Source organism: Elephas maximus, chromosome 11 (assembly GCF_024166365.1).
Source record: "Elephas maximus indicus isolate mEleMax1 chromosome 11, mEleMax1 primary haplotype, whole genome shotgun sequence".
NCBI lineage: Eukaryota > Metazoa > Chordata > Mammalia > Proboscidea > Elephantidae > Elephas > Elephas maximus.
In genome coordinates this window covers 94,701,540-94,717,692 of record NC_064829.1, presented here as the reverse complement: position 1 = coordinate 94,717,692, position 16,153 = coordinate 94,701,540, and the positions used below count along the sequence as shown (strand labels likewise).

Genomic DNA, 16,153 nt, shown 5'->3' with positions numbered 1-16,153 from the left:
AAACTGGTGCCTGTGTACTGGGAGAGGACTTGAACTTGGCCTGCCCCCAAAAAGGTGTCAGAATACTAAGAGTCATAACAGGGAGCATAAAGGACAGTAGCGGTTGTCCCTTAATATCCATTCTCCCATTTTTAGTATTAAAAAAATAAAAGTCAACTCTGACTCGTGGCAGCCCCATGTGTCTGAGAGTAAACAGTGCTCCACAGGGTTTCCAATGGTTGATTTTTCAAAAGTAGACCACGAGGCCTTTCTTCCGAGGTGCCCCTGGGTGGATCTGAACTCCCAGCCTTTTGGTTAGTAGCCAAACACTTAACCGTTGGCACCAACCAGGTGCTCCGTTCTTAGTATGTTGTGTGTTGAGTCCACTGCAACTTGTGATCCTATATGAGAGAGTAGAGCTGGCCCATAGGGTTCCCAGGCTGTAAACTTTATGGGAACAGATTGCCAAGTCTTTTCTCCCAGAGAGCCACTAAGTTGGTTTGAACCACCAGCCATTTGGTCAGCAGCTTAGCGTTTAACCATTGCACCATCAGGCCTCATTTTTAGTACAGAAGCTCCTATTTTTAGCTAGGCACAAGACAATTTTCCAGCATCCTTTTAAGCTTGGTGTGGCCTTGTGACTAAATTCTGGCTGATAAGATGTAAACAGAAGTCATATGTACAACTTCTAGGAAGTATTCTTAAGGGGGGAGGCATGCTCTCCTCCCTTCCTTCATGCCATCTGGAATGTAGACTAGATGGCTGGAGCAGGTGCAGCCATCTCAGGCCATAAAATGGTCTCAGGAGTATAGGCCAAGTCAGAACAAGGTAGGAGGCTGGGTCCTTAATGCTGTGGAGATCCATGCCAGTATATTGGTCACCTGCTTTTACTTGGGAGACTTTAACTGTTTAGTGTTGTAAAAATGGCAGGGGGATGGTGTCTGACCTCCTCTGTCTTCACAAGAGGGAAGGGGAATCAAGACCAACAGCCCAAGGCTGATTCTTATGAGGCAGAGGTCAGACATGACTCCTCTCTCTGCCATCTTTACCAATTCTGACATCAGCTGTCCTTCTCACAATACTCTCTACTTCACTGCTGGGTTTAATAATTCATTGCAATGGCCACACAGAACTCACAGACAATACTCATGATTATGGGATTTATTAGGGAATTAATGGGTTACAATTCACGTTCAGAAATGCCCAGGATACAGTTCTTCCATCAGGACAGCCTCTTCCCAGCCATGCTTGTAGGCGCACCTCTCCCTTGCCCTCTGCCTCTGCCTAAAGGCACTCAGCTTTCTCTCACAGTGGGCCACGAAGCCCACTGCGTGGTCTCTCCTGCCACCACTTCTGTGCCATCGCTTCTTGCCATCTTCAGGGTTACAGCTCGCTCTCTGTCTCCTAGGTCCAGAAGCTCAGTGCAGGGATCCCAGGTGCAAAAGACAGTGCTCTCTTCTGCTGGCTGTTATTTCTTGGTGGTGGTGGGATCCTCTCCTTCCTGCCTCTGTGATGGCTTATTTCAAACCCAGCGGGTTAGCAAAACTGACCAATCCCTTTGGTGGGCCACAATTACCCTAGCGCCCAGTCTCTCCCAGTTGCTTGAGTGGGAGTTACAAAACAATGGCTACTAGAAAGTCCACACGAAGTGATCCATCGCACCACAAAGCATTCATTTGGAGTTCCAGTACCTGGAAAAAAAAGAAAAAAAAACCCTTGCCATCAAGTTGCTTCTGATTCATAGCAACCCTATAGGACAGAACAGAACCGCCTCATAGGATTTCCAAGGCTGTGATCTTTACCGAAGCAGACTGCCACGTTTTTCTCCATGGAGCAGCTTGCAGGTTTGAACTGCCGATGTTTTTGGTTAGCAGCCGAGAGCTTAACCTTTGCGCCAACAGGGCTTTCCCAAGCTCAGTAGACACCCAATAATTGTTGAAGGAACATTGAAGTAAGTTATTGTGTTGCAATGGATCGCTTGGGTGGGAGTGTGCAAATAGGGCAGTTGTGGCCCACGAAGGGCTTTGGTCAGTTTTTTCATCCCACTGGGCTTGAAATGAGCCATCCCAGAGGTGGAAAGGAGAAGATTCCACCACCATCAAGGAAGAACAGTCAGGAGCAGAGCGCGCATTCTTTGGATCTGGGCTCCCTGTGCTGAGAAGCTCTTTGAACCAGGAGACCAAGAGAGAGAGCAAGTTGTAACCCTGAAGATGGTGAGAAGCAGTAGCAGGAGAGGCCGAGCAGCAGGCTTCCCGGCCCACGAAGTGAGAACACTGAGTGCCTGGGGTGGCTCTGGGGACTTAATGGCAGGGCTAAAAGAGCTTTGTAACACTTGACTGAGCAGAATAGACTGCTAGGGCCAAAGAGAGGTGTGCCTGCGAGCACAGCTGAAAAAGCCTGTCCTGATGGAAGAAGTGTACCTTGAGTTCCTGATCCTGAACTGTAACCTGTTACTTCCCTAATAAACCCCATAATTGGGTGTATTGTCTGTGAGTTCTGTGTGGCCATTGCAATAAATTATCGAACCCAGCAAAGAAGCAGAGACTGCCATAGAAAAGACAGCTGGTATCAGAATTGGTAAAGATTGCGGAGAGAAGAGGCGTGTCTGAGCTCTGCCTTACAGGAATCAGCCTTGGGCTGTTGATCTTGATTCTCCTTCCCCTTTTGGAAGAGAAAGGAGGTCAAATGGTTCCCGTGCACCATTTTTACAGTTATTCTCAGTGTTTGTAAAAACCACAGCGTGGTGTCAGAGGTCCTTGTCTAACTTCACAAGGGGAGGAGAGAATCACCATCAACAGCCCAAGGCTGACTGCTAGGAGGTGGAAAATCCGACATAACCTCTTCTCCCTTTTTACCAATTCTATCACCAGCCATCACTCCCACGGCACTCTCTAGTTCTCTTCTGGGTTCATTACTTCATTGATAACGGCCTCACAGAACTCACAGACAATACTCACAGTTATGGGGTTTATTAGTGAAGTAACAGGTACAACTCAGGATTCAGTTCTTTGATCAGGACAGCTTCTTGTCTGGCCATGCCCACAGGCAGGCCTCTGTGGCTGGACCCTGCTTGGGCCTGGGTCCTTGTGCTCAGCCTCTAGAGGACAGGCTCGTCTCAGCCTGGCCTCTGGCCTGTTCAGACAAGTGTTACAAAGCTCTTTATCTCCACCTGTAAGTGCCCAGACACACCCCACTCCACCAGCAAGCCTTCTGCCTGGAGACACTCAGCTTTCTCACTCTGTGGGCCAGAAAGCCCACTGCCGTCTCGAGCAGGTCTCCTGGGTCTGCTGCTGTTGTTTCTCTGCCGTGTTTTTTCTTGCATCTCACCATCTTGTGCTATATTCCGGTGTTGCTTTCTTTGTATTCTGGGTCTAGGGACTTGGGACAGGGATCCTGGGTCCAAAGGATATGCTCCACTCTTGGCTCTTTTTTCTTGATGGTAGTGATGGCAGTGGGATTGGCTCTCTTTTAAGCCTAGTGGGATGACAAAAGTGACCATGCACATAAGGGTTTCATACACCTAATTTGTATGGTCCCACCCCCACAAGGGTTCCCCGTACTTTGTTTGCATTAGCAACAAGGTGTCTAATCCTCTTGGTGGGCCGTAAGAACCTTATTTGAATATTCTAACCCAATCATTGTGTGGGAGCCACAAAACCCATGGCTAGAAGGGCCATATTAAGTAATTCACTGCACCCACAGTGTTCCAGCTATAGATTGCTACGTAACAAACCACCCCCCTAACTTAGTGACTTAATAGCAATTTATTGTTTCCCAGAATTCTGGGCTGGGCACAGTTCTGCTCCATTCGGTGTCTACTGGGGTTGGAACTTCGAAGATGGCTTCTTCACTCACATGTCTGGCACCTCAGCCAGGGCCTGGTAGGGCAGCCTGTCCAGCAGAGTAGCAAGAACTCTCTATCTGATGGCTCAGGGCTCCAAAATAGAGCTTCCAAGAAAACAAGCCCCAACATGCAAGCACTTTTCAGGCCTCTGCTTGCATCACAAGCCAAAGAAGCCATAAAGCCAGGCCTAGAGTCAGTGTGGGAGGGGACATGCAAGGATGTGAATGGCCAGAGGTGTGGTTCACTGGGGGGCAATCAATGTAATGGTCTACCCTTCATGGTCCAAGCAACGTGCTGCTAACGTGGAGGAATCACAGTATGTATGAAATCTCTGGATTAAGATGAAGATTGAAACTTTATCCTGGAAGGCAGAAGCAGCCACAGGGGTTTTTGGCAAAGGGGCGAGAGTATCACAATTGAACAGAGAGAAACCACAGTGAGGCCAGGAGACCAGAAAGAATGAGTGAGAGAAGTGAAAGAAGAATTTTGAATGAAGCTGAACAGTGGAGGGAGGGAAGTTAGTAAAAAGGGAAATATAAGAGATTCCCAAGGAGAGAGGTTGGGACTTGGTGATGCCTGGGTTGAGGGAGTGAAACGCATGTTAGTCTCCGTGACAACCAGGATTCAAGCCTTACCAGTCTCACCACCTCCTCCTCCCTGGAAAACACTCTTGGTTCCTGCAAACCTCCCACAGATCTCCAGGCTTCTGATGTAACTTGAACCTCTACCTGGGGAGCGTTCCCCTTCTCCTCCTCATTCTTCAGGGAAACCAGTATAGTTGTTAGCTGCCATCTAGTCAATTCCAATTCATGGCCACCCCATGTCTGCAGAGTAGACTGTGCTCCATAGGGTTTTCAAGATTTTAACATTCCAAAAGCAGAGCACCAGCCCTGTCTTCCAAGGCAGCTCTGAATGGGTTCAAACCACCAACCTTTTTTCTAGTAATTCAGCGCTTAACTGTTTGCACCACACATAAACCCTTAACCAAACTTGATGCCGTCCAGTCCATTCCGATTGATGGTCACCCTTCAGGACAGAATAGAGCTGTCCCATAGGGTTTCCTAGGCTGTAATCTTCACGGACGCAGACTGCCGCATCTTTTCTCCCTCGGAGTAGCTGTTGAGTTTGAACTGCCAACATTTCAGTTAGCAGCCAAGCACTTAACCACTAAACCACCCAGGGACTCCATAATTCAATATAGAGGGTGGGGCAAGAGAGACGGAGTGTTTCAGGTGAGCATGAGGAATTCACAGGGGCCAGATCTTGAAGAGCCTCCAAAAAACAGGGTGAAGAGCTTGAACTTGACCTTCAGGGACCAAGTCTGGTATGGGTGTTGGGAAGATCTTTCTGGGGTCAAACTGGAGGTCAGGAGGACAGGGAAGAGGCCAGACGATGGTCCAGGTAGGAAGTTGAGGCCCAAATTGTCAAGGAGTCAGGGCAGAGAGAGAGAGAGGAGGTGGACTTGCTGCCACTTCTCCTTTTCCAACCCACAAGTGGTTACCCAAGAGCAGCAGGAAGTCCCTGTCTCTCTCCAGCCCTGGGTCTCATCAAAACATCTGAAGCCTGAGCACATGCCTTGTCATCGGCCCTCCTGTCTGGAGGAAATACCCCTCCCAACCTCTCCTTTAGCCTTCCCTCTCCAGCTGTGTGCTTCATATGAGGAACTGTGAAAGAGCACTCTAAAACTGAGGCGCTTGACATAGCTAAGTGGGCTGACACTGGTTTGAATCGGACTCCATTTTGCCCTAGGCTCCTGCTTCTGCTTTTTAGAGTAGGTAACCCATGGCCATACTCTCGAACAAGGTAACTTGTTCTGCAACATTCTGAGGTGGTCCATCCAGAAGATTGCAGGACACAGAAGGAACCAATGCAGGAAACTGGCTAAGGTTAAGTACCCCAAAACAAAACAAAACCAAATCCACTGCCGTTGAGTCAATTCCGACTCACAGCAACCCTATAGGACAGAGTAGAACTGCCCCGTAGAGTTTCCAAGGAGCGCCTGGTGGAATCGAACTTCAGATCTTTTGGTTAGCAGCTGCATCTCTTAACCACTATGCCACCAGGGTTTCCTGAGTACCCCAGCCAATAGAACTTCTTGATAAATGGCTCTTACAAGAGCATGTTGAATGTCAACCAATCAAATGTACCCCCCGACTCTTCCCAACTCTACAAAGTTCTGCAAAATTGAGTATAAAAGACATGGGCTTATGCGCCTTCTTCAGAACGCTATTTTGAACTTCCATTTGGGCACGCCCCGATTTGCAAATCTTTGAATCTGAATAAAACTCTTGTATTTTACAGAAACTGTTCCTTTTTTTAACAAAACAGGCCCAGGGGCTTTGGGTGTGTGATGTGGTGTCTTATGGACCGACAGGACCAGAACTCCACAAATCTCCCCCAGGGGAAAATGCCATAAGATCCTCCTCTGAGACCAGGCCATGCAAAGCAGCCTTGCCCTGGTGAACACCTTCCTCTGTTTTTCCACCCTCTCCTCCATCTTTCAAGTTTACTTGGGTCTTTTTGATAATCTCGGGCTAGTGAACATGTCTGCACTAATCATTGCATGTTTCCCAACAGTCAGCCTCTTTGTTCCCCTTTGTACAATGGCCCATTGTATCTAGGCTCTGCTTTTTTCCCCGCATTGTTGTTGGGTGCTGTGGAGTTGATTTCCACTCATAGCAACCCTATAGGACAGAGTCAGAGCTGCCCCACATGGTTTTCTAGGCTGTTATCTTTACGGTAGCAGGTTTCTAGGTCTTTTCTCCTGCTGAGCCGCTGGTGGGCTCAAATCGCTGACCTTTAGGTTAGCAGTTGAGCGCTTAACCTTTGTGCAGCCAGGGCTTCTTTCCCTGAATCAACCCATTGCCACCTGAATCAACCCATTGTCGTCGTTGATTCCCACTCATAGCGACCCTACAGAGTAGAACTGCCCCCATAGGGTTTCCAAGGAGCCCCTGGTGGATTTGAACTGCCGACCTGTTGGTTAGTAGCCAGGCTCTTAGCCACTGCGCCACCAGGGCTCCTTTCCCTGGATAAGAGATACAAAATCCTTCAGTCTTATCAGAAGTTTATATATTATCCTGTTTTTATACACTGTTTTGTCACTTCTTCACTCATGCTCCATATAGTCTGAAGCACAACTGTGAAATAGCCACATTACAAGAAAGTGCTAGCAAAGAGACAGAGGTTCTGCAGCAATAACGAACGGTAAACAGTAATAACAATAGTAAATGGAATACTGGACAACTGCTACGCAATGACTAGGTGAAGTTTTCCTAATGGTTGCAGTGGTGAAGTTCAGAGCCTGGGCAATAATAAAGTAGCCCAGAAGCAATCTGGAGATTATAATGATGTCTTGGTGTGTGTCACTTGCAATTTAACTTACTAAATTTTCTTCGGGTTGCCAGTTGGAAGCCCTGGTGGTGTAGTGGTTAAGTGCTATGGCTGCTAACCAAGAGCTCAGCAGTTCGAATCCACCAGGCACTCCTTGGAAACTCTATGGGGCAGTTCTACTCTGTCCTATAGGGTCACTATGAGTCAGAATCGACAGCACTGGGTGGGTGGGTGGGTAGGGTTGCCACAGAGCTATCAGGAGAGCATGTTGGGCAGGACGGGCAGTGGCAATGGCTGCAGGTGTTTAGTGAGGCGTGGACAATGCTGACCTGTTGTCAGGGGTGGCTCAGATGAGGGAGAGAGTGGCTGAGCTCCTTAGCCCCCTGGTACAGTGGAAAGTGCCCGACCCGATGGTAGCGGCTGGAGATGAGATCTCAGACGGTGACGATGAAGATGCTGCAGAAGATGAACATGACATTGATAAAAGAACTAACCCAGACCATCTACAAAACAGCCAAACCCACTGTCTTAACAATAGCTTTTATGAAAATTAATAAAAAAGACTGCCACTGTCTTAATTATCACACACTGACGTTTCAGGAAGACTTGTGCTCTAATTTGGAAAAGCATCTTGTTTTGGTCCCCTAGGGCAATTCTCTCAAAGAAAAAACTTATGTTTACCCCATAGGGCTTCCAAGGACCTGCTGGTGGATTCGAACTGCCGAAATTTTGGTTAGCAGTTGAAGCCCTTTTTTTGTTTTATTCTACTTTAGATGAAGGTTTACAGAACAAACTAGCTTCTCGTCAAACAGCACAAATATTGTGTTAACATTGGTTAACAACCCCACGACATGTCAACACTCCCCCTTCTCGACCTTGGGCTACCTGTTTCCAGATTTCCTGTCCCCTCCTGCCTTCTGGTCCTTGCCCCTGGGCTGGTGTGCCCTTTAGTCTCCTTAGCAATTGTAGCTCTTAACCACTGCACCACCACGGCTCCACAACAAAAAGAGATAGGATAAATATTTAGGAATCAATCTTTTCTTGAGTGAGAAAGAAATTTCAGACCATGGAAATAAAATAGAACCACTGAACTAAACAGCAAAAAAAATTTCTTTTCTCTGAAATTAACTGGATGGGTGTGGGACAAAGAGCTCAATTTGGCTTTGTCTCTGGTTTCCTGAAAGACAGCCCTTAGAATTTCTCAAGGAATCAAGGTGCCTTTGTTTTTCTAAAACAGCCAGGCAACGCTTTTTTTTGGGGTGCAGTAGTAGATTTTCAACTCATGGCAACCCTATGAGAGAGTAGAACTGCCCCATAGGGTTTCTTTATGGGGAGCTCTGGTGGCGCAGTAGTTAAGAGCTCAGACTGTTAACCAAAAAATCAACAGTTTGAATTCACCAGGTGCTCCTTGGAAACCCTATGGGGCAGCTCTACTCTGTCCTTGTAGGGTTGCTATGAGTCAGAATTGACTTGATTGCCACAGGTTTGGTTTTTTTTTTTTTAATCTTTATGGAAGCCGATTGCCAGGACTTTCTCCTGCGGAGCTGCTGGGCGAGTTAGAACTGAGCACTTATTCATTTCTGCCACCAGGGCTCCTTCGTATAAAGATCCAAACCCGTTGCCATTGATTCTGAACTCATAGTGACCCTGCAGGACAGAGAACTGACCCATAGGATTTCCAAGGCCATAAATCTTTATGGAAGCAGACTGCCACATCTATTTCCCATGGAGCAGCTGAGGGGTTCAAACTGACAACCTTCTGGTTAACAACCGATCACTTAATCACTGCACCACCAAGGCTCCTAGTATATAAAAAAAAATAGACGCTCTGTAAATTCTGAGTCATTCCAAGGAATTAATGAACCCACAGGGGGCAGGGAAAGGCAACATTTGCCTATTTGGCAGTATGAAGGTGTATGAATCACTTCAAATATAAGAATCAGCACAAAGCCAATCCCTGTGAAGCTGAGGACAGATGTATCCCAGAAGTCCACATTCTCCAAGTGGCTGTACCACTCCGTCTCTGACACTGGCCACTCTCCCTCCCCTCAGCACTCTTCCCTATGCCGTTTGGGTTCAGCAAATCGATGCAATGTCTTACCAAACTCATAAACTCTACTTACAGTTAGGTAGACTATTAAGGAACAGGGTACGACTCAGGATCAAGACTACAACTCAGGATCTAGATCAGGAAGCATGTAGGCGAAGTCTCGTCCTTCAGTGCAGGACAGCTCTCTCAGCAATTCTTAACCGCCAAAGCCTCTTCTCAGCCCCCTCAGGACAGGCTCCTCCTGGCCTTGCTATCTGTCACCACCGACTCTGCCCGAGGCCTCTTCTGGGTCCATCATTGCCGGCTCTGCCACTGGATCCCTTCCAGCTTCCCGCTGTCTTCTGTGTTACAGCCCTTGACCCATGTTACAGCTTATTTAGGAGCTTTCTAGCCTCCTCACTTTCCTTTTGCTGCTTCTCTCTTCTTCCTTCCTGCTGCTGTTTTTCCGGCTTCTTTCTGCCTGCCCAACCTCTGTGGCATTGGCTCAATATATACACAACTTCTTGTCAATTTCAAGGCTTAGCCACTCCCAGCAGGGGCCACAAACTGACCACGCCCCTCTCTGTAGGCCACAGATACCTCATTTGCATAGTAGACTATCGTCGAGGTAGGGAAGAAACAGGGACTGAGCCCCTAGGCAAGGAGCCCTGCAACACCTGCAACTTGCAACGTGCTTACAATACTATGTGTTTCGCTAATGACATAAACCCCCATCCCGGAATGTGTGATAAGGAAAGAACAGTGTTCTCCCTTGTAAGATGTTTTTCAGAAGGACCGGCCCACCTGGTCCCTGGAGCATGCGCAGACATACGCAAGGCGACCAAAGTGACCGACAGATGACTTCTGCCTGATGCAAGTACCGGAGACAAAAATCCAATCCCCACCACAGGAGGGGCTACGCAGGCACAACACCCCATAATAAGTGCTGCCAACCTTCCCAGAAGCCTTTGTCACAGGCTCCATCTTACTAGCAGAGTGCACGAGCAGATCAGGAACTGAAGAGCCACGTCAGACTGCTTATACCAAAAAAGGAATTATCTGAAATCCTAGCAGCTGATTCGCTATTACCTCACTTCCGTATCTTAAAAACGCGAGCAGTAAAAGCTCAAGACAAAGACTTGTGCAGGGGAGTACCCTGCTAGAGTGCTATACTCTCAGCCGCTGCCCCACTGCGTAGTGCTTTTATTTTCTAATAAAGGCCTTCCTTTTACAAGTCAGCCAAGTCTCCCCGAGTAATACTTTTCTCGTGGGCAAGACAAGGACTTACTTTTTGGGGTCCATAGGTCCCAGGCTGTAATAAAAAAAAAAAAAATTTTTTTTAAATACAGTCACCTTATTTGCGTAGTCTATTGACCAATCCCTGCAAGTGCATACAAATTACAGGGCACGCTGCAGCACACAGCCAGGCAGAAAGTCAAGTTGTTTACTTCTTACACAGGAAATGTCAATCAGCCTGGACAAAAGTAACAATCTCCTTGGGGTAGAAAAGTAAGGCAAGGGTAACTCCTCAGGGTTTAGGGGGAAAATCTCTTAAGCTGTCTTTCCGAAGAACCTAGGCAGAAGGCCACGTAAAGGAACTCATTTCACTACAGAAGGACAGAATCTTCCTCATTTGAGATTATCTGGCCCCAGGGAGCCAGGAATGATGTGACCTGGTGGCTGGGAGTGACAGAGCGTGCCCCTTGGAGCAGTTATGGATGGGGATAGAGATGTGGGAATGTAAGACTAGATCCACCTCCAGGTGGAAATTGGGTTCATGCTAATCCTTACCACTCAGCAGTAAAGCTGGGATTAGCCCACTTTGCTCCTTCAATGTTGCAACGTGGAATTATAGGAAAACTCCATAAAAATGAAACAACATGGAAAGTAGTCTGTTATGGATTGAGTTGTGTCCCCTAAAAATGTATGTCAACTTGCCTAGGCCATGATTCCCAGTATCGCATGATTGTCCACCATTTTGTCATCTGACGTGATTTTCTTATGTGTTGTAAATCCTACCTCTATGATGTTAATGAGGCAGAATTAGGGGCAGTTAAATTAATGAGGCCGGACTCAATCTACAGGATTGGTTTCTATCTTGAGTCAATCTCTTTTCAGATATAAAAGAGAGAGGCGGGCAGAGAGACAGGGGAACTTAATTACCACCAAGCAAGGAGAGCCAGGAGCGCACACATCCTTTGGACCCAGTGTCCCATGCGCTGAGATGTCTCTAAACGGGGGAAGATTGATGACAAGGACCTTCCTCCTGAGCCGACGGAGAGAGAAAGCCTTCCCTTGGAGCTGGAGTGTCCTGAATCCGGACTTCCAGCCTCCTAGACTGTGAGAGAATAAATTTCTCTTTATTAAAGTCATCCACTTGTGGTATTTCTGTTACAGCAACACTAGATGACTAAGACAAGGTCATTAAAGTAACTGAAGAAAATTATGTTTGCACAGAATAATAAAGTAGCCTGGGTGAACCCAGAAGGGAAATTCACTTTCAGGTAGTATAGGCACTAGGGGCTGCTTATAAATTTTGTAGATCACATCTCTAGAGTAAGAGCAGTCATTTGAAATACGATTCTATGGGAAAAGACTAGCATATTTAAAATGTTTTCATGTGAAAATGATCAAATTAGACTGCAATTGAATAAAAGAAAGCACTGAAAGATGTGCTAGCAGATATTTTAAAGACACCAGGTATGTACTGACAATGTAGAAAGACATGCTGTCCGGGATTATGGGATCTGTGTTGTTGGGTGCTGTCGACTCATAGCAACCCCACGTGACAGAGTAGAACTGCCCCATCAGGTTTTCTAGGCTGTAGTCTTTATGGGAGCAGATCATGAAGTCTTTTTTTCTGTGGAGCAGCTGGGTGGGTTCAAATCGCCAACCTTTTTAGTTAGCAGCTGAGCACTTAATGATTGTTCTACCAGGGCTCCTTATGGGATCAGTAGAAGGTAGATGTCTCTCCATTAAAAGATGATAAATGACCATGTTGTCAAAAGAGAAGTCAGGGGGGACACTCATGTCTCCAAAGAGAGGAAATAAATTTATGCGGAGCTTTTCGTCAGATTTAGAACAGTGAAGGAATAGCCATTTTATTTATGAGGAGTTTGTGGCTTGGAAAAGGCAGCAGATGGAATATTTCCTTAATCTTAAGAAGAATTTTAATATAGCTTTCTCTGTAATGACATGATAAAGCTGATTCAAAGTACTAAGGACTTCAGTTTAGAAAACAGAATTAGCTTCACTGACTAGATGCATATTGAATTCTGTGCCACAAACAAGAGTCCCTGGGTGGCCAAACAGTTAAGCACCTGACTATTAATCGAAAGATTGATGGGTCAAACCCACCCAGAGGCACTTCAGAAGGCAGGCCTGTCCATCTACTTCCCAAATATCACAGCCTTGAAAATCCTATGGAGCAGGTCTATTCTACACACAGGGGGCTGCCATGAGTTGGAGTTGGCTCAACAACAACTAACAGCAACAAATTTGGAGGCTGAATGCTCATCATGTGTTAGTTTTTAACCTGGAAATTACAACATGATGTTAAAAATGAATCAGTCTAAAATTATTAATACTCTGTGGTTACAGTCTTTGTGACTCCCACACAATGATTGGGTGGAACCATGCAAATAAGGTGTATAGGACCCTAACAAGGTGTGGTGGTTGGTGCTGTGTCAGCTTGGCTAGGTCATGAGTCCCAATATTGTGTGGCTGTCCTCCATTTTGTGATCTAATTACCCTAATGATCCTCCATTTTATGTGTTGTAAATCCTAACCTCTATATATTAATGAGGCAAGATTAGTGTGGGGTGTATCTTGAGTCACAGCCTTGCAAGAGGGCACGACTCAAGTCCTACCCTTATTCAAGTCATGCCATTCTCTGGTGTGCGGCCTGCATCCAATGTATATATGTGGGTACTCTGCTGGCGTTCTCTCTCTGTCTGCATCTGGATCCTGAATTCGGCTCCTCATTGTCTGACTTCTGGTTCTTGGGACTTGAGCCTGCGGCCTGCTGTCTGGCTTGCCAAATTGGGATTGGCCAGCTTCCAGGGTAGTGTGGGCCAGCAGCCTACCCTCTGACCTGATGTGCCAGCTTCCTCAGCTCCATAAGCCAGAAGCCTATCTTCTGACTTGATTCACCAGCTTCCACAGCCTTGTGAGCCAACAGCCTGTCATTTGTGTTCACCTGCCACTTGGCCAAGTAAGTCAGGAGAAGCCTATGCCTGACTGTGGATTTGGGACTTGGAAGCCTCCAAAATGGCTTGAGCCATTTCCTTGGTACAGTTTGTGAGCTCTGTGAGACGCTGTAGCAAATTACAGAACCCAAAGACTGGAGGGAGAATACTGAGGGGAGGAGGAGTAGTTGATGTTAGAGATGATGGAGAGATACAGCAATTTGGAAAAGTTGGACATAGGAACCAGCTTTGGGCTAATGCTTTTAAAAAATTATTCATTTATACTTTTAACATTCAGTTTGACCATATAAGGACACTATGACACTAATCTATTTAAACCCATTGCTGTTGAGTTAATTCTGACTCACAGTGACTCTAAAGGACAAAGTAGAACTGCCCCAAAGGGTTTCTAAGGCTGTAATCTTTATGGAAGCAGGCTGCCACATCTTTCTCCTGTGGAGTAGTTAATGGATTCAAACTGCAGACTTTTTGATTAGCAGCCAAGCACTTAACACGGTACCACCAGGGCTCCTTTTCTAATCTATTTACCTTCTCCCAACTATTATTATTATTAAAGTCATACATTGCTTGACATTCACAATACATTCTGTGAAATGGGACATTATGTGATTTGGACATTGTGCGAGAGCCATATTATATACAAAGAGTCCCCAGGTCATGAGTGTCCGATTTATGTACAACCCACAGTTATGAACCAGCCCCCATAAAGTCTATTATATTAAAATTTCCAGGTAATAAAATAGTTTGTAATAACAAATGGGCTGTACTTTGCAACACATATGAAAACATTATTATTATTATTATTATTGTATTATTATGTTTAAGATGTTTTAATGTATCCGGAAGTGTTTAATTTTTTATGCATAGAAAAGTACACCATATAGGAAGAAAAACATTTGACTAACAGACATTAGATATGAACACGTGTTGCATGCAGGAAGCTGTTGTGTTTACTACGTCAGGTTATGTCCTCTATGTTCTCTGATCAGGGTTTCTGAACTTACGAGGCCATAGACGTATATGCAATCAGATGTTGCCTGAACGGACGTTATGTGATGCATGACTGTATTTGATGAAATAGAATTTATTGTGGCCTGCCCAATAAGTACGTCTGTGTTTATGTTAATGGTGGTGGAATAATTTGGAAAAGGACAGCAAGAATTGTTGTACAACTTGAAGAATGTAATCAATGTCACTAAATTATATGTGTAGAAACTGTTGAGTTGGCATGTGTTTTGTGTGTATTTTCACCAAAATAAGATAAAATATAAAATAAATAAAATCAATATAAAAATATAAGTAAGTTAATATAAAATCAAGTAAAAAATAATAAATATAAAAAATAAAATACAAAACTATAAAATAAACAAAAATATAAAATGTTACTATAAAATAAAATTGAATATAAAATACAGGAAGTCCCCAGGTTATGAACAAGATCCCTCCCTGAGTCTGTATTGAAGAAGGATTTGTGTGTAAGTTGGAACAGACACGGTTCTTTTTTTTTTTTTTTTTTTTAATTTTTATTAAGCTTCAAGTGAACATTTACCATTCCAATCAGTCTGTCACATGTAGGTTTACATACATCTTACTCCCTTCTCCCACTTGCTCTCCCCCTATTGAGTCAGCCCTTACAGTCTCTCTTTTCGTGCCAATTTTACCTTCTTCCCTCTCTCTCTATCTTCCCATCCCCCCTCCAGTCAAGAGTTGCCAACACACTCTCCCGTGTCCACCTGATTTAATTAGCTCACTCTTCATCAGCATCTCTCTCCCCCCCACTGACCAGTCCTTTTCATGCCTGATGATTTGTCTTCGGGGATGGTTCCTGTCCTGTGCCATCAGAAGTTCTGGGGAGCATTGTCTCTGGGATTCCTCTAGTCGCACTCATACCATTAGGTGTGGTCTTTTAATGAGAATTTGGGGTCTGCATCCCATTGGTCTCCTGCTCCCTCAGGAGTTGTCTGTTGTGTTCCCTGACAGGGCAGACATCGATTGTGGCCGGGCACCAACTAGTTCTTCTGGTCTCAGGATATTGTAGGTCTCTGGTTCAAGTGGCCCTTTCTGTCTCTTGGGTTCTTAGTTGTCGTGTGACCTTGGTGTTCTTCCTTTGCCTTTGCTCCCGGTGGGTTGAGACCAATTAATGTATTTTAGATGGCTGCTTGTTGGCATTTAGGACCCCAGGTGCCACAATTCAAAGTGGGATGCAGAGTGTTTTCATAATAGAATTGTTTTGCCCATTGACTTAGAAGTCCTCTCAAACCAAGTTCCCCAGACTCCAACCCCTGCTTCGCTATCCTTTGAAGCTTTCATTTTATCTCGGAAACCTCTTTACTTTTAATCCTGTCCCATTAGGCTGACCTTCCTTGTTTTGAGTGTTGTCTTTCCCTTCACCCAAAGCAGTTCCCATCTACAGACTGATCAATAAAAAGCCCTCTCCCTCCCTCCCTCCCTCCCTCCCCCCTTTGTAACCACAAAAGTATGTGTTCTTTTCCGTTTTTTCTATTTCTCAAGATCTTATAATAATGGTCTTATACAATCTTTGTCCTTTTGCAACTGACTCATTTCGCTCAGCATAATGCCTTCCAGATTCCTCCATGTGATGAAATGTTTCAGAGATTCGTCACTGTTCTTTATCGATGCGTAGTATTCCATTGTGTGAATATACCACAATTTATTTACCCATTCGTCCGTTGATGGACATCTTGGTTGCTTCCAGCTTTTTGCTATTGTAAACAGAGCTGCGATAAACATGGGTGTGCA

General features: G+C 45.5%; 1 long non-coding RNA gene across 1 annotated transcript; it reads right to left on the bottom strand.

Annotated features, from left to right (window-relative positions):
- Positions 1-1,056: 1,056 nt before the first annotated feature.
- On the bottom strand, positions 1,057-9,875 carry LOC126085963 (uncharacterized). The gene is made up of 3 exons (XR_007519371.1): positions 9,280-9,875; positions 7,486-7,612; positions 1,057-1,670 (listed from the first exon to the last, which is right to left on the bottom strand). It is a non-coding gene; the product is annotated as an uncharacterized LOC126085963 (long non-coding RNA).
- Between the last annotated feature and the right edge of the window lie 6,278 nt (positions 9,876-16,153).